This window comes from Ambystoma mexicanum, chromosome 11 (genome assembly GCF_040938575.1).
Source record: "Ambystoma mexicanum isolate Mex_15411 chromosome 11, UKY_AmexF1_1, whole genome shotgun sequence".
In the NCBI taxonomy this organism is placed as follows: Eukaryota; Metazoa; Chordata; class Amphibia; order Caudata; family Ambystomatidae; genus Ambystoma; species Ambystoma mexicanum.
Genome location: NC_090934.1, coordinates 1,219,594,652 through 1,219,615,933, shown reverse-complemented (window position 1 = coordinate 1,219,615,933; position 21,282 = coordinate 1,219,594,652). Strand labels below are relative to the sequence as shown.

General features: G+C 48.7%; 1 protein-coding gene across 4 annotated transcripts in view; it reads right to left on the bottom strand.

Moving 5' to 3' along the window:
• The window catches only part of PEAK1 (pseudopodium enriched atypical kinase 1), a 978,753-nt gene that overhangs the window by 629,842 nt on the left and 327,629 nt on the right, over positions 1 to 21,282 (bottom strand). For all 4 annotated transcript variants that reach the window (XM_069624574.1, XM_069624576.1, XM_069624577.1 and 1 more), the window contains one exon: positions 10,377 to 10,431. The gene's annotated coding sequence lies outside the window, so the exon portion shown is untranslated. The remainder of the gene's footprint in view (positions 1 to 10,376; positions 10,432 to 21,282) is intronic.

Genomic DNA, 21,282 nt, shown 5'->3' with positions numbered 1-21,282 from the left:
CTTGTTAAATTGTATACCTGAGACGTTGGAGAAGTTGTCGAGGACTTCCAGCATGGTTGGAATATTAAGGAGCGGGTCTCTGATGTATAGCAGGACGTCATCCGCATAGAGTGAGATGATATGGTCCACCCCTCCTAGCCTTATCTCTGCATCAAAAAATTGTTTCCTGAAATAAATGGCAATGGGTTCTAACCCGAGTATATAAAGCATGGGAGACAACAGACATCCTTGCCTAGTATCCCTGCATATATCCCATATCTCTGACACATATCTCCCAGTTTTAACTCGAGCTCTTGGCCTGGTGTAGAGTATTGCAATCCACCTAACAAACCCTGAGCCAAATCCAAATTCCTTTAGGACCGCCAACAACCATTCCCAATATATAGAATCAAATGCCTCAATGGCGTCTAGCGATAGGAAGGCGTAGGGTTCAGTGCATGTGTCTGTTTGATAATGTGCTGAAGTCTGCGTAGATTCATAGTTGTATTGCGCCCTGGCACGAACCTGCACTGGTCTGTGTGTACAATATCTCCTATAAGTCTGGACAGTCTTTTAGCTAGGATTGTGGTCAGTAGTTTGACGTCGTAATTAAGCATAGCTAAGGGGCTATATGAGTCGCACTGTTCAGCTGGTTTATTTGGCTTGAGGACTGGGATCACTAGGGTTTCCCTCATGGTTCGTATGTTTCTTGGAAGACCTCGTGTAAGAGTGGTACTAGGGAGGGGCCATATGTTTTGTAGAATTCTGGGGGTAACCCATCACTACCTGGGGCCTTGCACATAGCTTGTGACTTAATTGCTTCAGCTATATCCTCTGTTGTGATGTCAGCCTCTAGGGCCTCGGACTGTGCAGGGGAGTGCCTGGGTAATCCCATCTCCTCCAGGGTATCAGTTATCTGGTGTGGGGGGATTCTAGCTCTGTGGGAGTACAAATGCGCATAATAGTTTTTAAAAGGTATCATTTATATTTTGTTGGGTTTGATGTATATTGCCTTCTTTATCCTGCAGTGTGGTAATTGAGTGTCTGGGGTGTTCTTTTCTGCAGAGCCAGGCTAACAGTCTACTAGGTCTGTCTGCCTCCATGTGCACTCCGTTTGTTTTGGTGGCATAATCGAACTTGGCCAGCCTATCCCAGGCCTTTGAGCATTCATCTATAAGGGTTCCAAGTTTGTCTTCCCGTTGCTGTGGATGTGAACCTCTCAATCTCCCGTTCCCCCTGCGTTAATTCTTCGCGCAACAGTTTTCTTACACCTCCCGCCTTCGCTATGACTTCTCACTGTATCACTATTTTCAGGGCCTCCCATACCGTGCTTACGTGGTCTACACTTCCCTTGTTTAGTTCTACGTAGTCTATTGAATCTTGTAGTTCATCCCTAAAAGCCTGGTCTTTCAACGCTTCCACCAGCATTCGCACATGGGGATAGGGGGTCTGGGGCCAGCATGGTTCCATTCTATTATTAAAGGGGAGTTATCTGAGACCGTTCTTCCCAGGTACTGTGCCTCCTCCATTTGGGGCAGGTGCTCCCACCTACAAAGACAGTCTAGTCTCGTGTAGAGGCCATGCGGGGATGAGTAGTATGAGTAGTTACGTGTCTGTGGGTGTAGTTCCCTCCACACGTCGGCTAGATCTAATGTATCCGTCATGGAATTTAGTGCAGTTGTGTCCACCGACGGACCTTTAGGTAAAGGTAAGGATCTGTCTCGTTCTGGGTTATGTACACAATTGAAATCTCCTCCCCATATGAATAAGCCATTTCTATGTTGTGTGACTTTAGTATACATAGAGTCCAGATGGGCTGGGATGTTACTATTGGGGAGGTAGGAGTTCACTATGCATAATTCTTGTTGTTTGATGTGTCCCCACAGTATCACAAATCTGCCCTCTGGGTCGCTTACAGATTTGGTTAGTTGAAATGGGAGTTGGGGGTGAATCCATGTGTCTACCCCTCTCGCGTACCTAGAGTAAGCGGTTCCATACCCCTGCCCACCCCAATGTTCCCGGAGTTTGGCCATAGACTCCTCAGTACAATGCGTTTCTTGTAATAGCGCTATCATTACCCCTTTCCTGAGTAAGTAGGACTTGATTCTGTTTCTTGGGAGGTAAGTGCTAAGGCCCCTTACGTTCCATGTCATTATTTTTATTTTCATCGCTATGTCGCTTTATGGGGGGCGTTTCAGTCTTCGTAGCTTCCCGGGTGGGGCCCCGGAGACTGGGATTTTGTAATAAGGAATTTCCCCTGTCTGCCCGGGTTTTGAGAATGTGTCCCCAAACCCCGCCCCACCTCCTGCTTCCATCATAATGCAAACCAGAGACTTAGCAACTTTTTTAACTGTCATTCTAGTGAATGAGTAATTCAAACCATTTAACTGCAAACTACCCCCAGCAGTCGCATTCAACGTGCAGCGCTCAGGGGTTCCCAAGCCTTCTGGGCCACTCCAGGCAATCCGGTGCGGGCAGGGTGCGGGTGTTTTACCTGCACGTTTCTTGCGGGGATGGGCGATTGACATGTTTGCTTGTGGTTCCATGTGCTCATGTCCGATATTGCTATCCTTGTGTTGTGGTCCCAAGTGCAGCCTAATTGTCTAGTTTGTGCTTTAGTGTGGGACCTACCGCCAGTGTTCGTAGATATAGCTTCTTGTTAATCTTTTGTCTGCTTTTGGTGGTTCCTCTCCGTCGTCTGCTAAGTTGTTATGTTCAAGCCACATGTTTGCTGCAGCCGGGGTCTAAGAAGACTGCTTTTCCTTTATAGAGGACTTTGAGGCGAGATGGGTAGAGCAGCATATATTTGAGATTAAGTTTTCGCAACCTCGCCTTCACTGGTATGAAGGAGTTCCTGCCGTGTTGCACTGCAGGGGTGTAATCGGGATATATAACTATTGTTGAGTCTTGTCTTCTAATCTCCCTGCCTTCTGTGGAGTATCGCAATATTATTTCTCCATCGCGAAAATTTAGGAGTTTGGCAATTATCGGGCGCGGGTGTGAGCCTGGTGGAGGACGCTTTTGGAGGGATCTGGGCACGTTCCACTGAAAACCCTTGTGAGAGTTTTCCTGCCCCGATTTCTTGTTGTAGCATTGTCTCTATGAATTGTGTTGGGTCCTGGCCCTCCATGCCTTCGGGGACACCTAGAATTCTGATGTTATTGCATTGTGCGCGTCCTTCAGCGTCCTCGGATCGTGCTTCAAGTCTCACCACTTTTAGCTCCAGGTCTTGGACACATGCTTTCAGATCTATGGTGCTTTCAACATTGTCCTGTAGGGTGGCTTCATTGGCATTCACTCTTTCCATTGGATTGCGAGGATCTTGACGCATAAGCTGCATGTCTGCTTTTACTTCATCGATCTTGTTTTCGATGGAGGTGCAGAGTGCTGCTATGGCCTGGAGAACTTGCGTATCTTTAGTTCCTGCTTCCAAGTGCGATGGTTCGTCGTCAACCGTGGGTTCAGGCTGCAGCAATTCTTTAGGCCGGACCGTCTTGAAGGAGTCCATTATTATTGGTTTTGATTTGGCCTTGGATGGTGACATCGCTTTCCCTGGAGCTAGCGTGTTGCTTCCTTTACCCGGTGGGTACTTATGTGATTTCTGCCTATCAGTGTTGCGCCTTGAGTGAATCTCTTGTTTGTCGATCATTTGACCGCGTCTGGTTACATTCCGCTTTTCGTGTCTCTGCTAGTGTTGGTTGTATTGGGTGTTGTACTCAGCAGCGGTCTGACTCAGGTGTGGCTATTGTGGTATGGTAGTTTCAATGTTCTATTGGGCCGGGAGGATCCCTAATTGAGGGTGCGTGTGGTAATAAATCTCTCCAGAGGTTGGGTATGGAGGAGACTCTGCAAATCTTGTGACTGCGCTCAGTCTACTAGTTTGTGTTTTATGCAAGTCGCCGCCTGGGGTTCTCTCACCCCAGTCTGCTTTGTGTGGAGTGAGGATCCTCTGTGTGTTTATTGGCGTGGCTGTGCGGTAAGTGGGTGCCACCCAAAGTCTCGCACTGCACCTCCCCTTGTCCCAGTGTTGATTCGGTGTCTATTCAGCCTGTTTTTGTGTTCCTATTGTGCCGTTCTTCAAGCTGTGTCAGGGTATCTGCTTTTTAAACCGTAGTTGGGCAGTTGTGTGCGGTCCTGGGTCTGTCCCGGCTGTCAGTTCGAATTACTGCACCCGTGCTTCACGCTAGCTGGGCCGCCGTGTACTGGTTCGGTTGTTCTCCCCTTCTCTTATGTGAACAGCCAGCCAAGCGTGTTTAGTATGGGGGGGGGGGGGGGATTTGGTGCAGCCACACAGTTTTTTCTTGTTTTTGGGGTCCAGCTCCAGCCCTCGATCACGTCCTTTGTGCTTCGTGGTCTGGTTGATGTGTCCCGGTTGCAGGTCCCGTTGAGTGGTACCGCTTCGTTGTGCCACTAGCACTTCTCAGGCGGCCGATGATAGTTCTTCCGCGCTCTGCTAGACCTTCTGTCAGAGGGGAGCTCCTGCGCATATAAGTTCAGGCGGCGGAGGGAGGCCCACATCTCTGGCTCACCCGTCTCCAGCCTCGTGAGTCCCGTCTCTCCCCTAGCCGCTGGTAGCCACCGGCTTGCGGGTCTCGGTGTCACACAATCCTGGGGTGTCTCTACTGACCTCCGTGTGACCGAGGTCGGGTCAGGCGCTGTTCGTTGAGTCCTTGTTGCGTGGGTAGGCAAGGGCAGCTCTCCCAGGCTTCACTGCGGTCTCGCTGTTCACAAGTGCCAGGACTCAGCAGCGCCCGGAGTCGCATTGGGCTCCGCCATCTTGGGTGCACAGGGGCGCTCTTTCTTCCGACTTGTTTATGGTGTTGCCGGCTCCGATTTCGTTCGGGAGTCGGATCGGACCAGCGGGGAGAGGTTCCCCTTTCAGCAGACATTGTTCTTTTTATGAATTTCGTGGTTTTAGCAGCACAATTCGGTCCGCTAAAGGATCGTGGACGGGAGCTTCACGAGTGTTCGTCTTTACGGCATGCGCGCTGGCCACGCCCCTAGAAATGTTGATTAATACGTGCAATATGACATTTGGTGAATGAATGTTGCAATTTGATTAGTTTGTTGTCCAATAGGACATAGTAGTATATACATGGTAAGTTTTGAGTTTTCTTTAATTCAGAGAGTTTGAATATACTAAGTTGAATTTGTAGGAAGGACTCTACTCTGATAAGAGTTGGGATCCCATAAAGGATTAAGGGAAATGTTTTTCATTTCGTTTGGGTTTAATGATCTAAAATAGCCAATAGATCATATCCGGCTGCACCTGAAATGATACCATTTTTAATTGACTGTTGAAGGACTACATATGTAAAGATATAACAATATAATTATCACAGGATTCTGGAAAAGCTAAGAAGAGTGAAGAAATTCCCTCCTGCTCGTTTCCCCACATCCCCAATGGCCCCCACAGCCATGTTCTATAGGTAGGAAGCAGAGAGGAGAGCGAAGGTGGAGATCTATGGGAACTCTCAAACAAGGGCAGGCCTTGATCTGTGGATTCTCACAGAATAATGCCATGGACTGGCTGCCTGGAATTTCTTGGGGCCTGCTAGTGCTTCTATGTGGGAGGCTACAATGGCGTGCGAGGCTGAATCCCAGATGCACTGAAGCTGGGCTCTCCTGGGAGTTATCTGTATAATCTACTGTACTCAACGTGATCCACCTAAGCTGCAGTTATGTGAATCACAGGATGATCTGTAGGTGGAGTTATTTTACCAGAGGGAATGGGAAAGCTCTCACCACCATTTGCAGACTGACCTTTGTACATAGCTCCAGTTCTAAGCACGCCCAACCTGGCTTATCGCTCAGTGCCTAAACAAAAAGGACATTTGCAGGTAGGGTGAAGTTCTAAAAGGTCAAGTGCTGAAGATAATCACTCTGAAAAATAGCATGGCCTGGCACAGCACAACATTGCAAAGAACAGCACGGGAAAGCATAACCACTGAACAGTACACCGCACCTTGCAACACTGCATGGCATAGCAGGGCACACCGTTACGTGTTACCTGTAAAGAACTGAGAGTAAAGATTTGGTCAGGCTCTATTGTAGAACTCATTCACCTTATTAGACTAGTAAAGGTGAGAAATCCCTTATAAGATAAATGAACGCTTCATTGAAAAGTCTACAATTAACTGGACATTTTTTAATACACATTTTTAACATAGAACTAGTATACATTAGGGGTATCAGAGCAGCTTCCATGGTTTTATTTTCAGGATCAAGAAAACCTATTATATTAACTTTTCATGAAGCATTCAGAGTCAGGGGATTGGCAGCGAGAGCAAGTCAGATGCCAATTCTTTCTTGCTTCTGATGGGAGATTGGGTTCTACTTACAAAGATTGGCCAAAAGAGCTGGAGCTCAATGTGCCTTGAAAAATCAAAGGTCCACAGGGTCTGCCAGGTCAAGGAGTAAGGCCTTGGTAATGCACTTTGGAAACCCAAAGTTCCTGGTGGGGTAACAAGTCAAGGAAGAGGTCCTCTGTGATTTACCTTGGAAACCTAAAGTTCTTGGCGCATTGCCAGATCAAGTTGGAGGGACTTGATGGTGTATCTTGGAAACCTAAAGGTTCTTGCAGGGTGCCAGGTCAAGGTGGATGGCCTCTGTGATGGGAAACCAAAGGTTTAGGATCTGAAAGATTAACTTTGGAAACCCAATGGTTCTGCTGGTCTGCCAGGCCAGGAGGAAAATCTTGATGCATTGCCTTAGAAAAGCCAAGTTCCTGGATGACTTCCAGGTCAAGGCTGAGGGCATCAGTGCTATACACCTTGCAAAACGAAAAGGTCCTGGCATGTTCCATATCACCTCAAGGTTCAAGTGAAGAAAATTGATGGGGTCAAAGGCACGGTTCATTTGGGTCTAAAAGCTCAATGTGTTTAATGCCGAAACCTAACGAGGGGGCAATTAGGATTTACAGCATGCAATACTCACTGATTTATAGAATGGTGTTTCACATCAATCAAATTCAACCCTATTTCCAGGGCTAACATTTATCTATTTAAAATTAATTTCAATAGCTCAAATTACCCATTTCAGGCGTCCAAGCATTGTGAATCAGAGAGCAGGACCGAGAAATGTTATGTTTTATTTATGAAACAGGATATTTTCTTCTATACAGACCTTCTGAAGCAAATCATTCCAAATCTTTGCAACCTGAACCTGAAAGAAACAACACACAGCCACCTTCCATATGAAGCGAGGAAATTGTATCAAATGTTTATCCTTGGAATAGAGATTCTCTCTAGTAGTGTGCTTTTTCACCTAATCCTGTCATACAAGGCTTTGTGGGCCAGAGATTGGGTCTGCAACATGCATCCCTCCAGTTCCAGATATTTAGGACTTCAACTCATACAATCCCTTATTATTGACTATGGTAGCTAGCTAGGGCTGATGGGAAATGTAGGCCAAAACACCTGGAGAGCCAAAGGTTGCAGACTCCCGGGCCAGAGTGAGGGTCTTGATGGTAACCTGGGCTTCTATAGGCAGCCAATGCAATCTCTTCAGAATAGGTGAAATATGAGCATGCAATGCGTGCTGGTCCCAATTCGGGCTGCCGTGTTCATCAGAGCCTGAGACAATTGAACAAACCTCCTGTTCACTCCAAAGAAGAGGACTTTGTAATACACCAACTTTGCATCAATTATAGAACGGGTAATGGGGACCCAGCTAGATTCAGATAAGAAAGGACAGATTTGATGCAATAGCATTAGGTAAGAAGATGAAGCATAACCGTTGCACTGTCTTGAGGTGACATACTTATGGTGGTATCAAAGATGACACATACAGACATTTCTGGTATCCAGTGATGAAGGTGCCTGGGAAGAGGTCGTCAGAGTGCGACATTTCTCCAAATTTGCACTCCCAAGAAAATCAAACACTTTCCCGAAATATTGTAGGACTCCAGTCCTAGAATATGAGGGGGGAGGCTTTTAGGGGTGCAGGGAAATAAATTGCCCACTTGGCGTCTTTATCAGGCGACATTATCACATAGAACCGTTGATCTTTGATTGTGTCAAAAGCATGTAGGGGTACACATTCTTTTCATCTTCCCTTCAAAATAGACGCAAGAAGTAGAAATTCTATTTTTTTTCAGATTCATACCAACTCTTTCATCCAAGCCAAAATGTTGGCAAGGGCATTCCTAGGTTTTGCAAAGTTTCTACTTAGTCTTTAGTGGTAGAAGAATTAGTGCAATGTACCTCTTGTGAAAATGCTTTCCAGCTATTCCCTTCAGATTGCCACCTTTCTTGGCCTTCCAGTTCTGGGCCAGACAGCTGATGGATCGATCAATTCAGAGGACTTGTTGAAGGGGTCTCTTTGGGTTACGGGGACTTAGTCTATTAGCAAGAACATCCTCCTTCGGTTACGTAGGGCAGTAGCCCAAGACACACATAGATGGACAGTACAAGAAAATAGGTTACACCTACTGTGAGCATGAGGTAGGAACTGCATGGCATGTTAGGAGATTACTGGCCGAAGACACTCTGTCACTTGATTTTTAAAAACTGTTGATTTTGATGGAAACTGTTTTGGCCTTCCAGAAAGCAATATTTGTATTAGACGTGATGTGATTATGTGATGTGACTGCAATGTTTCATTGGCATCTTGGGCAATCACTGAACTGATGATAACAAATGGATCTCTACCTGGTCCATGTCTCCTCTTGGGGTATTCCTGATCAGTTGAATAGCTTGAAAGGGATTTAGTTGGGGCCCTGGAAGCACTAATGTAGTGGACAGCAAAGGTTGCAGCAGAACCAATGGAAGGCGCACTGGCAGAAACCAACATGGCAACAAATCCCCCATTCCACAAAGCCCCCAGAGCACAGATCTTTAAACTACTAGTAGAGCCCATCTACCAATGTTATGCTGCGGATGCTGCTAACCTGGAATGCGTGGGTCAAACAGTAGTGGAAACCAGCCCGCTGCTTAGGTGTGCGGAGTCGAATAATATTCAGTTGCCAGCAGTGTTAGCGAAGAACTCCAGGAGAAGGCAGCGGCTTTATGAAGAAAAGGCAGAACAATCTGACGAAGAGAATAGATCTTTTGTGGCCATGTCAACACCTGTGGTCAAACTCGAGAAGTTAGAAAGTATTCCCCAGAAGGAAGATTTGAGCTTGTCGAATGGAAGAATGGCAGAAATGCACGGGGGTAATTAACCCCCCCCTCTTGCCTTAGCTGTGTCTAATGCCTTACAGTCACCAACAAAGAGTATGGAAAATGTCATTGCGGAAGTTCATGCACAGACCCCTCAGATGAATAGCAGGTTGGCTGGTGCAAATAAGTCATATGGGAAGTTGGCAATGTATTAAGGAGAGGATTATTGCTGGTCTGAACTTGTGTCAAAATAGTAAGGATTTTAGCCTTTGGGTAGAATCTCTTGATGAGGTTGCAATACAAGCACCTACTGTTAGGGTGGATAAGCAGTGTCAAACGGAGCTTAACATTATTAAATGAATAATAAAAAAAACAGTTACACCCTCCCACGATGGATGTATCTTGCCAAACCAACCTGGTCAACACTGCCGGTCCTATTAAGGCGGCCAGCGCTGCCAGTGTTTTTCAGACTCTTGATGTGGAGGCCATCCCGAAATTAACATCATTGTTGTGCGCTGTGAAAGCGACAGGTAAAAGGACTGGCGATATTCCGAGCCCTATCGGGAAATCTACGCTACCACTACAGGGAAGGACATCCACATGTGGACGTCGAGTCTGCCGTAGAGTCAGGACGACAATTTGAGAGGATGTGTCATGGACCATAGAAACTTTATATTAACTAATGTAGGAACACCTGAGTGATGGGAATCCAGAGAGGTCCTGAGAAATGAGGGCCTGTTTTGTCTGCAAACAAGGCTGGTGCCAGGTTGTATTAGAGTGCAGGACCTTAGATTTTTGAGGAGGACTCAAATTAAGGGCGGGTCTATAGAGAATAACTGACCGTGTGATCGGAGTAACCTGCCTTTGTTTCTGATCCCTTATAAGTCCTGGAAGACTTGTCCTTCTGTTTCCAATGTCAGAATTGTTTTAGACAAGATGTATGTACCTTAAATAGTATGGAGTTCCTGCATCCTGTTTTTTATTCCATTTTGATTTGCTTTTTTTTTGTTCTTATTTTAGGCTTGTGACGTATACTGATTGCTAGTTTCTACGCCATATTGCCATGCCTTTGTATTTGTTGCCTTTTATGTTTGGGCCTTTATGCCTCCGGGCTTGTGTCTTGGCGCGTTCTAAATTAATTCACTTCAAATATAGAAGCCTTCTAATTGGCCAATATTATTATGCCAAGGCAGGCCTTTTGAATGAGAAAACCATCACAAGCACTTCAATCTTGGAAGAGATGTTAAGAAAAACAATAGCAATCACGGAATACATTTTAAAAGAGTAAGTACTCACATCTACTGGAGCCCTCTGGTCAGTGCATCTTGTCGCCCACCGCCGAACAAGCAATCTGTAAATATAGAGAGTACATGCGTTATATCACTGGCTGAATTCCCCCCAAAGCCAGCAGGCAGAGAAGAGCGGTGCAAACATGGGCAGAGAGCAGTCCACCGCTCCCACCAGACCATGCTGGCGGAAACCAAAGAACACATTGCTTACTTCCGGGCTGGTCCTGCTCCAAGCACACGCGGCCACGTTCTGACCGGTGAGCCACCACAAATCAGACCCACCATGCAGCAAGCACATATCTAACTTTTAATGCATGGTAAATGTGTACTGCCAGCTGGCAATACCCCTGCTTAGATGGTACTGAAGCCTGTTAAGGATGATTTAAATGTCTGTGGATTCAGTTGCTTTCTCACTGGGTCCAATCAGATCTTTAGCATATATAAACATGTTCCATACTAGTCTTTTCCGGATTTTCAAGTCATTTATAGGCAAGCTTTTTCAAATGAAATTCTTTTGCTCCCTATATCCTGTAACAAGGAGTCTTAGGCAGTTTCACGGTGGAAGGAGGTGTTTGGAAGGGCATTGTCAGGAGAGCATTATTTTACATACTGGTCCGGATATCCAAACATGTAATACAAATGCTGCGCCAGAAAGGCTTACATCAAATCTGACTGGACCTTGTGGGCGTCTCAAGGAAGAGGGCACGTAGATGTTGGTAACTATAGGTCACAGTCAGGCCAAGCCAAAACATAGTTGCCAATATGATCCATTCCAATCCGTGGATGCTTATCCAGTCCAGGTTTTTACTTTGAATTCTGGTTCTTGCCGTCTGAGTTTTATAATGGGGGAAAAGCAGAACTATAAATCCCAGAATGCAAAGGAAAAAAACATCTGACTGGATAAGCATCTACAGATTGGAATGGATCATGTTGGCAAATGTGCCAAAGAGCCGCTCTGACAGGGTAGTGAGGCTGTGCTTGCTCGTTCCTAATGCTATGGGGGAGGCACTTAAAAATGCCAAGCTATCCCGCGAGGTCACACAGATCGGGACCGGAAACAAGGCTGGCTCACTTTGAAACGTCAACTTCATTGTTCTCGCAACTAGGGTGGCTTACAATAAATAAACCTTGTAATAACACGCATTTGAACTCACCTTAATATACTCCCGTTGAGATGGAGGGGGACTTTTTAATCAGCAGACCAAATAAATGAAATGTAATGGCCAAATTATAGAGACCAAACTCTCTAGCATCCTAACCTTGCTACCCCATCAAGCTGCCAGCAGCTTTACGCTTTGGTGTGCAGTGCCACGCTGGTCCACCGTGCCACTTCCGTGGCTTGCCAGGTGCAGACAATGGCCAAGGGTTCGGTGGCGTGCCCATGTTCTTTACAGTACTGATTGCCAGACTTCGCACCGGAAGTCGTCCTGGTTGCCTCCAAGCAAGACCAGCATCTTCATCCTCGTGGTAAATCTAGAAAGCTCTGGTCCCTCATCCTGTCCTCTTTCCCAGCATTCCACTCATAGCATCCGTTATGACATCACAAAGGCACGTAACACTCTAGCCCGCCTCACAAGACGCCTCATAGTCCATGTCTTGTGGGGTTTCAACAATCCACCCCCTGTTCACTGGGCCGTAAGGCTCCCAACAACCAGGGCCTGCATCCCAAACAAGTTAAATGTTAATGTTAATGTTCAAGGTATTTGTACCGCGCACTGTCACCAACAGAGTTGGTCCCCGGGCGGTCTGGCAGAGCTGCAAATGAGATGGTGGGAGACAAGTGGCTCAGGGAGTTTGCAGTGTGGCTAGCAATCGGTTTCTGGGACTTTTCACTATCCCGCAGGATAGCAGGGTTGCTTTGGGATGGAGAGGCGGGGTTCAAGACACATGGATAGCTACACCAGCAAAGCGATGGTCTCTGGCATAGAGTAAGCCTGCACTTTCCAAGTTCAAATCCCTCTGTAGTGTGGCCTTAACCTCCCACGCTTCCCAAGGTCACTAAATCCAGAACCATTCAATGTGATGTAATTAATTACTTGTCATTACAGTTCTTAGCTGCTGGGGGAGTCTGACATTAAGCGCCATGTGAGTACACATTATTACGGAGTCTCGGGAGGATAGCTCAGGGGCCATGTTGGACTTGAAAGTAAGACGATGGAGCAACGCAGGTCCGATCCCGGTCTGCGCTTAGAAACCAATTGCAATTACAATGGAACAACAAGACACAGCAATGATTCTGAGTGCGGACCTGGGAAAGTACTTTGGGAGAGTCTAGTAGTAGCTCAACTTGTTAGCAATACGCTACAGTGACTAGCAGGCCTCAGACAGGCTCAATATGTACCAAAGAATGCTAAGTTTATAGGCCAGGTCCACTTTCAAAATGGCCTTTGTACATAGGAAAATCACCACATGCTTATAAGCAGAATTTAAAGTAAAACTCATAATATGATTAAGTAGTATATACAGCGCAAATTCCATATACAACCGTCTGAAACTGTGAAACACAAAAAACTCCTTCCCCCTTACTGAAGAGACATTTATTTACTGTTCAGTTTTAACCCCAAACTATTGCGTTGGGAGTATAGACAGGAGGGAGATGGGGTGTGGGGAGGAACACAGCTTGTGGGCGTTGTCTGGCTGTTTACTCGCCCACTGACCAAACCTTAGTCATACTAGTTCACTATGACCATTCCGCACCGACTACCTGCCCTTTCCCACCAAAAACACTCCATCCTAGCATCTCTGATCGAGTTCTATCAAGCAATTAAATCAAACTTTGTGCTGTATAGTGCCTGCCAGTGTTATTTCTAAGCAGTCTTCTGACAGTTTATGGCTTAATTATAGCCTGGCATTTAAAACAAATCTTACCAAATGTGCCTTAAGCCACTTTATAAGCAATATGTGTGTCCTCAGAGCTGTTCCCTGCACTAAAGTCCTGTTAAAAAACAATCATTGGCAAAACCAACAGTTTTGACCCATATACAGCATTTGCCAACCACTGATATTTGCCCAGGTACTCACGCCAATTTCCATAGGTTGTCATTTTGTGGCCAGGTACTACTATGATGGCAGTGACTGGCAGATGTCTACCCCATGTTTACGCAAAAGCCAAAACTGTTGGCTTTGTTAATTTTGGTCTAACTTACATTCTCCTCACTTACTGAGCTGACAACATTCAAACAAAGACACTCCAAAACCACATTGAGCAAGTAAAGTGAGTGATTGGGTCAATTCCCTGCTTCAGAGCCTTTTGGGTCCCTCCCACCCAAGGGAAACACAATATATTACGATTCTACAGACAGAGACCAGGTCCACCCGAGCTCACGGGAGCCATTCTTTGCAGTTTTGTTTCTGCTGAAAATTGTGCTTGTGACATAAGCACTGGATTCCTGGCACAGACCGATGTGTGTGCCTCATCACTTAAACAAGCCCTTAGTCAGGGTCATAAGTATCTCTCCAGGAAACACGTCTATGGAGGTATATTAGAAGAAATGCTCTTGTTGAGATGTGTTTGAGACTTAAATTTCAGTGTAAAAGAAGTTTCTCATGGAAGATGAACACTTCCATCTTACCGGATGATGATATTTTGGAGCGGATTGTTGCGGAAGCAAACTATTTTGTTTTGGAGAACCGCTCGGAAGAGATCAGTGTGGCAAACACGTAGGAAGCCTTTAAATGCTGTATGCGTGGTGTTCGTTTGGGGCTGTCTTGTAGAAAACGGAAAAAGGAGGAAAGTAAGAGACGTGATCTTGATTTACGTATTGGTGAGATCTCTCGGGACCTGATGCTTGAACCAACTGACTCCGTGAAATTGGCTACTTTGAAAAAACTTAAAAAAAGAAATGGAGGACTTTTTGTCGCGAGGGCAGAACATAGATTGTTCTATTCTAAATGTACTTATTTTGAAAAGGGAAAACGTTGTGACAGATGGCTGGCATACCAGTTGAAGAAGAGGAGTTCAGAATCAGCGATTGCTTCTATGATTGACAAGGAGGGTAGAATTACTTTTGATCCCAATAAAATTAACTTGATTTTTCGTGACTTCTACAAGAATCTGGATAGCAATGAGGCTAATGTGACTGGGATAGGCGAAGATTTCTTTGGTAATTAGAATTTGCCTAGGGTTCAGGATACTGACCGTGATTTTCTTGGTGATGTGATAACGGTATATGAGATCAAAAGTGCAATTTCGGGGCTGAATGTGGGTAGATCCCCGGGCCCAGATGGCCTACCTTGTGAGTTTTATAGGATCCTCCCGAGCTCGGCCTTAGAGCTCTTGAGAGATATGTTTGCTTCCAGCAAACTGAACGGGATGTTGCCTAAAAGTACTAACCATGCGTCTATTTCGGTCTTTTTGAAAAAAGATAAGGACTGTCATCATCCGGCTAGTTACCGCCCAATCAGCCTTATCAATACGGATAACAAGATCCTTGCCAAGGTTCTAGCTATGCGCCTAGTACAGTTTTTGCTCGCTTTGATTGATGAGGAACAATCTGGGTTCATGAAAAATCGTCGTACGTCCAGTAATATCAGAAGGTTGTTGCTTACGACGGAAATGGCGGACAGGATAGACTGTGACGCCGCTGTCCTTTCCCTTGATGCAGAGAAAGCTTTCAACAGAGTTAGTTGGGATTACTTGTTCTCTGTGCTGAGGAGGATGAATCTTGGTCAGGATTTCATTTCTTGGGTTGCTCTTCTGTATGCCAGACCAACGGCTGACGTTATGACCAATGGGGTTGTTTCGGAACCTTTTTGTTTGGAGCGAGGCACGCGTCAAGGTTGCCCTTTTTATCCTATGTTATTCATTTTAGCAATTGAACCTCTTGCCATTCGCATTAAAAATGAACCTAATTTGAAGGGTGTTGCTTGTTGGGGTGTTGTACAGAAGGCTTGGCTTTATGCGGACGACCTCCTGTTGGTGCTGAGGGATTTGCAGGTGTCCTTACCCAATTTGATGAGGCTTTTGTCTGATTTTCAAGATTGCTTGGGCTACAAAATTAACCGTTTGAAATCTGAAGTGTTGCCTCTGACGCATAGATGTGATAAGACTCTGGTTACGGGACAGGGGTTTACTTGGTGTGATGCACGCTTGCGTTATTTGGTGGTATGGTTGACATATCCTCTTTCCAGGATGGTTGATGTGAACATGAGTGAGGTTGTTCGGGATTGTAAATTGGATCTAGAAAGGTGGTCTTTGCTCAATCTTTCTCTATGGGGTAAAGTCAATGCCCTGAAAATGAATACTACACCCAAGGTCAACGTGGTCTTTGCTCAATCTTTCTCTATGGGGTAAAGTCAATACCCTGAAAATGAATACTACACCCATTTTTGTGGGATAAAAAACCTCCAAGGCTTAGTCTTTGAAAGTTGCAACTTCCTGTCCATTTGGGTGGATAGGGAGTACCGAACTTTCGGGCCTACCATTTGGCCTTTTCTGCTCATTCTTTTGTTCCATTTTTGACAGGTGAATTGGACAGCTGGGCGGTGCTGGAATCGAGTGCCTTTGGGCCGTTGCGTCCTGAGACCTTGTTGACCACTAATACAAAGGTTCCGGGTGGTAATTTGTTGGCAACATCATTTTTGCGCAATTCTTGGACTGCGGTTTTGTCATTACTAGGTCAGGACGCATTTAAGTTTAAGAGTGCCTCTATCTGGCTGAATCCTTGGATTAGAGATAATTCAAGGACAATTTTCTGGCCTGATTGGTTTTTGATGGATATTAAACGGGTCTGCGATTTGGGGAATGATGACCGGTGGTTGACTGCTGCGGAGCTGAAAGAGAGATGGAATTTTGATGGTTTATCAGACTCTGCTTATAGACGTCTAAAGAGGGCTGTTGGTCAGGTGGACTGGTCCGACTCCTTGAATGTGAGTGCTTTACTGACTGACTCTAGTGGAAAGAGTGGTGGTCTGGCCAGTAGGCTTTACAAGCTAATTGTGTCACATTATCGGAATAATGATAATTTACGGAGAGTTTGGAGTGAGAGGATTGGTTCAGAGATTGATATGGATGATTGGTAGAGTATGTGTGGTAATGTCTCTTTGTGTTCGCTGAATCTTAGTGAACGGTCCCGGCAAATCAAGATTCTGAATCGTGTGTATTGGTGTCCTGAAGGAACAAGTTACTTACCTGTAACTGTTGTTCTCCAGCATGGGTCTGGCATGGATTCACATGCTCATGAATATTCCCCGTCGTCAGGCTGGGAATCCTCGGTAAAGAAAAAACCAGTATCAGTTTCGTTTCTGATCTGTCTTTCGTAGTAATAACCAATCACTGGTCTCTGCGTCATACTGACCACAGCCAATGACTGCCCTCTACCTAAGCACCGCCTCTGGCAGCCATCTTCAGATTTGGAAGCACGCGAAGTGGCAGTATGACCAAGTGAAGAGCCGCAGAGGGGTAGGCGGGAGGGTTCGCATGTGAATCCATGCCAGACCCATGCTGGAGAACAACAGTTACAGGTAAGTAACTTGTTCCTTCTCCAGCATGGGGTCTGGCATGGATTCACATGCTCATGAATAAAGAATACATAGCAGTACACACATGCACAACCACGGGAGGTGGCAAAGGCTCAACATTAAGCATTGCATCAAACTCAACATTAAGCATCTTACCTCCTCACCAGGCTCACCTCAGGCGAACAGGTTGCGCAGCACTGCTTGGCCGACCCTGGACTCCTCCCTGGAATCCCGATCGACGCAGTAGAACTTCGTGAAGGTGTGCGTCGACCTCCACGTAGCAGCCCTGCATATGTCCAGCAGGGGCACACCAGAAAGGAACGCCGTGGTAGCTGCGATCGCTCTGGTGGAATGGGCTCTCGGACGGCCGGGCAGCGGTCGGTTTGCCAACCGATGACAGTAGATGATACAGCCGGAGAGCCATCTGGAAATGGAAGCCTTCGAGAGAACCTTCCCCTGATTGACAGGTCCAAAGTTCACAAAGAGTTGTGATGTCTTCCGAAAACACTTCGTGCGGTCCACGTAGAACTTCAGCGCTCTAGCCACATCCAGCGAGTGCAAAGTCCTCTCAGCCGGCGACGAAGGCGACGGGAAGAATACAGGCAACACCAAGGGTTCGTTGAGATGGAAGTCCGACGGTACCTTGGGCATGAAGGAGGGGTGCGTCCTGAGCACTACCCTTGTGTCGTGAAAAGTCAAGTACGGGGCCTTGCAGGAAAGGGCCTGGATCTCTCCCACCCGTCGTGCGGAGGTGATGGCCACAAGAAACGCTGTCTTCCACGACAGAAACTTCAACGGGGCCGAGTGCAGAGGCTCGAACGGAGGTCCCATGAGCTTGGTCAGCACCACGTTGAGCTCCCACGCCGGGGCCGGAGCCTTCACCGGCGGGAACGATCTGAACAGTCCCTTCATGAACTCTTTCACCAGACGATGAGACCACAAGGACGTCCGTCCCGTGGTTCTGGTGTATCGGGAGATCGCAGCAAGATGAATCTTGATGGACGCGTGTGCCAGTCCAGCTTTGGCCAGCGTCAGCAGGTACGGCAGAACTTGGGGAGCCGTAATCCATAGAGGGTTAATCTTCTGTGCATGGCACCAGACAGAGAACCTCTTCCATTTGTGTCCGTAGCATTTAAGAGTCGAGGACGCCCTGGCCTTTGCAAGAACCTCTCTGCAGTCGGCCGGTATGTCGTATCCTCCAAACTCTAGCGCTGCAGGAGCCAGGCCTGCAAGTTCAGCGATTTCGGGTTGTGGTGGAGGATGGCGCCTCCTTCCCTGGAGAGCAGATCCGCGCCCACCGGCAGCTTGATTGGCGGGGACGCTGACAAGTCCAGAAGGTCCGGGAACCATATCTGCCTCGGCCACGCAGGTGCGACGAGGATCATCCTGCACCGTGACCTCTTGAGCTGGTTGACGAGCCGGATTAGCAGTGGCAAAGGAGGGAACGCGTAGAGGAACAGGCCCTCCCAGGGGAACGAGAAAGCATCGCCCATGCTCCTCGCCTGGGGAAACCTGCTGGCGAACCTCTGGCACTTGGAGTTCGTCGCCGTCGCGAACAGGTCGATCTGGGGTGTGCCCCACCGTCGGAAGAGGCGATCCACTAGATCCTGCCGTAGTTCCCACTCGTGGCACGAGCGCAGCTCCCTGCTGAGTGAGTCGGCGATGGTGTTTTTTATCCCTGCCAGATGAAACGGCACCAGAAACATCCCTTGGGCGACTGCCCAATGCCACAGGTCCTGCGCCTCCTTGGACAGTGCTGGGGACCTGGTTCCGCCCTGTTTTCTGATGTAAAACATGGTGGTGGTGTTGTCGGTGAAGATCCTCACCACCTTGCCCTTGAGGGACGGAAGGAAGGACCTGAGGGCCCAAAACACTGCACGGAGCTCCAGGACGTTGATATGTAAGGATTTCTCCGTCGGGAGCCAAAGGCCCCTTGCGTGCAGATTTTCGGTGTGCGCTCCCCACCCTTCCAGGGAGGCATCCGTGGTCACTGTCTCCTCATGGGCTGGGGTCTGGAAGTCCATGCCCGCCGTCAGATGCGCGCGGGTGCCCCACCACCGGATCGCTCGTCGGAAACTCTCGTCGAGTGTGATCCTTTCCTCGAAGCTGCCCGTCGTTTGGATCCAGCGCGCGTCCAGGAACTCCTGCAACGGGCGCATCCGGAGCCTGCACATGGGAATGAGGTAGATGCAGGAAGACATCATTCCGAGGAGGGACTTGATGGACCTCACCTTGGCCGCGTCGGCCACCAACATCCGTTGCACCTTGCCCAGGATGGTCCTGGTCCTCTCCTCCGACGGGGAGGCCAGAAGGGACACTGTGTTGAGCCTCGCTCCCAGAAACAGAGCGTCTTGCGCGGGTACCAGGTGGGATTTGGCGTAGTTCACGGAGAATCCCAGGTCCGTGAGAAGTTGGACGGTCCTTGCCGTGTGAACCACGGCGAGCTCCCTCGTCTTGGCTCGGATGAGCCAGTCGTCCAGGTAGGGGTAGACGTGGATCCCCTCGCGGCGCAGCTGCGCCGCCACCGGTGCGAGGCACTTGGTGAACACCCTGGGTGCCGACCGTAGACCGAAGGGGAGGGCTTTGAACTGGTAATGACGCCCTTGGACCACAAACCTGAGGAATTTTCGGTGCCCCTTTAGGATGGGAATATGGAAGTAGGCATCCTCCAAATCCAACGACGACAGGAAGTCTCCTTCCTCCAGCTGACCCAGGACGTGCTAGAGGGTGACCATCCGGAACTTTTGCGCCTTGATGAACTTGTTCAGACGTCGCAGGTCCAGGATGGGGCGCCATCCCCCCGTCTTCTTCTTCACGAGGAAGTATCTCGAGTACACTCCGGAGCCCCGAAGCCTCTTTGGGACGAGTTTGATGGCGCCCTTCCTGAGCATCGCCTTTACCTCCAGGAGAAGTTGAGGGACGTGAAGTTCTTTCCTGGCTACGGGGGGGACGCGCGGACACCTTCTTTGAAACTCGAGCGCGTGGCCCCGGGCCAAGGCGTCCAGCACCCAACGGTCGGTGGAGATGGACTCCCACACGCTGACGAAGCTCGCCAGTCGGCCTCCCACCGGGGTGCTTCGGTGGGGGCCCGACCCCACGGCCGGTTCAATCCTGCTTGGACGAGGCTTTGCCGCCTTGACCTCCTTGGCGACGACGGCGGGGTCCGCCAGACTTGCCTCGTCCTCTGTAGGCCTCCTGCGACGACGAGAGGGCCGCTTGACGGTAGGTGGAGAAACCGCCGCCGGAACCTTTGGAGGCGCCCTTGCCTCCGCTGCTCCGAAAGGGCGTCCGTCGTTGTTGCAGAACTCCCAGGGCCCGGGCCGTCTCAGTGTCTGCTTTAATGGCCTGAAGGGAATCGCCCACTGTTTTGCCAAACAGGTTGTTCCCATCGAAGGGCATGTCCAGGACTCTGGTCTGAACGTCTTGACGGAAGTCCGTAGCCTTGAGCCATCCACGCCGCCTAAGGCAAACGCCGTTGCCCAACTGGCGGAACCCAGTGTCGGCGATGTCCGTCGCAACGGTAATGGCGTGGTCCGAAGCCACCTCACCTTCCTGCAGGATCTCCAGGGCCTCTGTCCTCTTGTCGTCCGGCAGGAAGTCCAGCAGGGGAGCCAGTTTGTACCAGAGCTCCCTGTCGTAGCGGGCCACGATAGCCAAGGCGTTGGCCGCTTTAATCGTCGTCGCTGCCGACGAGATGACTCTGCGTCCCATAGCGTCCAATTTCTTTCCCTCACCGTCCGGTGGGGAAGTCGATGTGGAGGCCGCACCCCCCCGCTTTCTTCCTGGCCGCCGCGGAGACGACGGAGTCCGGGGTAGGCTGCGCCCAGAGGCACAGGGGGGCCGTGTCCGGGACCCGGTACTTCTTCTCGTACCGGTGTCTTCTAGCTGGCGTCGTGGAAGGGTTCTTGAGGAGGGTGAGGCCCTCATCCCAAATGTCGTCCAATAGAGGCACTGAGAGGACCGTCTTCCTCTTGGCCTCGCGCCGCTGATAAAGGAAACCTTCCTTCTTCTTCTCCTCAGGGCAGAGTTGAAAAAGCTCGGATGCCCTGGAGATCATGGAGTGGAACGATCCAATCTCGTCGGGCGGAGAAGCCCTGATGGGAGGCGACGACGGTACATCCTCGTCGTATACCTCGTCGTCCGTACCCGTCGCTGCCGTGTCAGTCCCCGTATCATCCCCTCGGGTGGACGGGGAGGAGGGCTGGAAGGGGCGCGACGGCTGAAAAGGAGGCGGAGGGTGGATCCTTCTTTTCTTGGTAGGGGGAACACCAGAAGGTCCCGGTTCTGGGTCCCCCGACGGGAGAGGTTCCGTCGGCAACGGTAGTCTCGTCCTTATCTCTGAGCATAAGGACTGTATAGCCAACAAAATGGCCGCCGAGTTGTCTCGCGGCGCTGGCAGAGGGGAATCCGACGGGCGATCAGGGGCCCCGTCGGTACCCTCTACGATGTCGTCG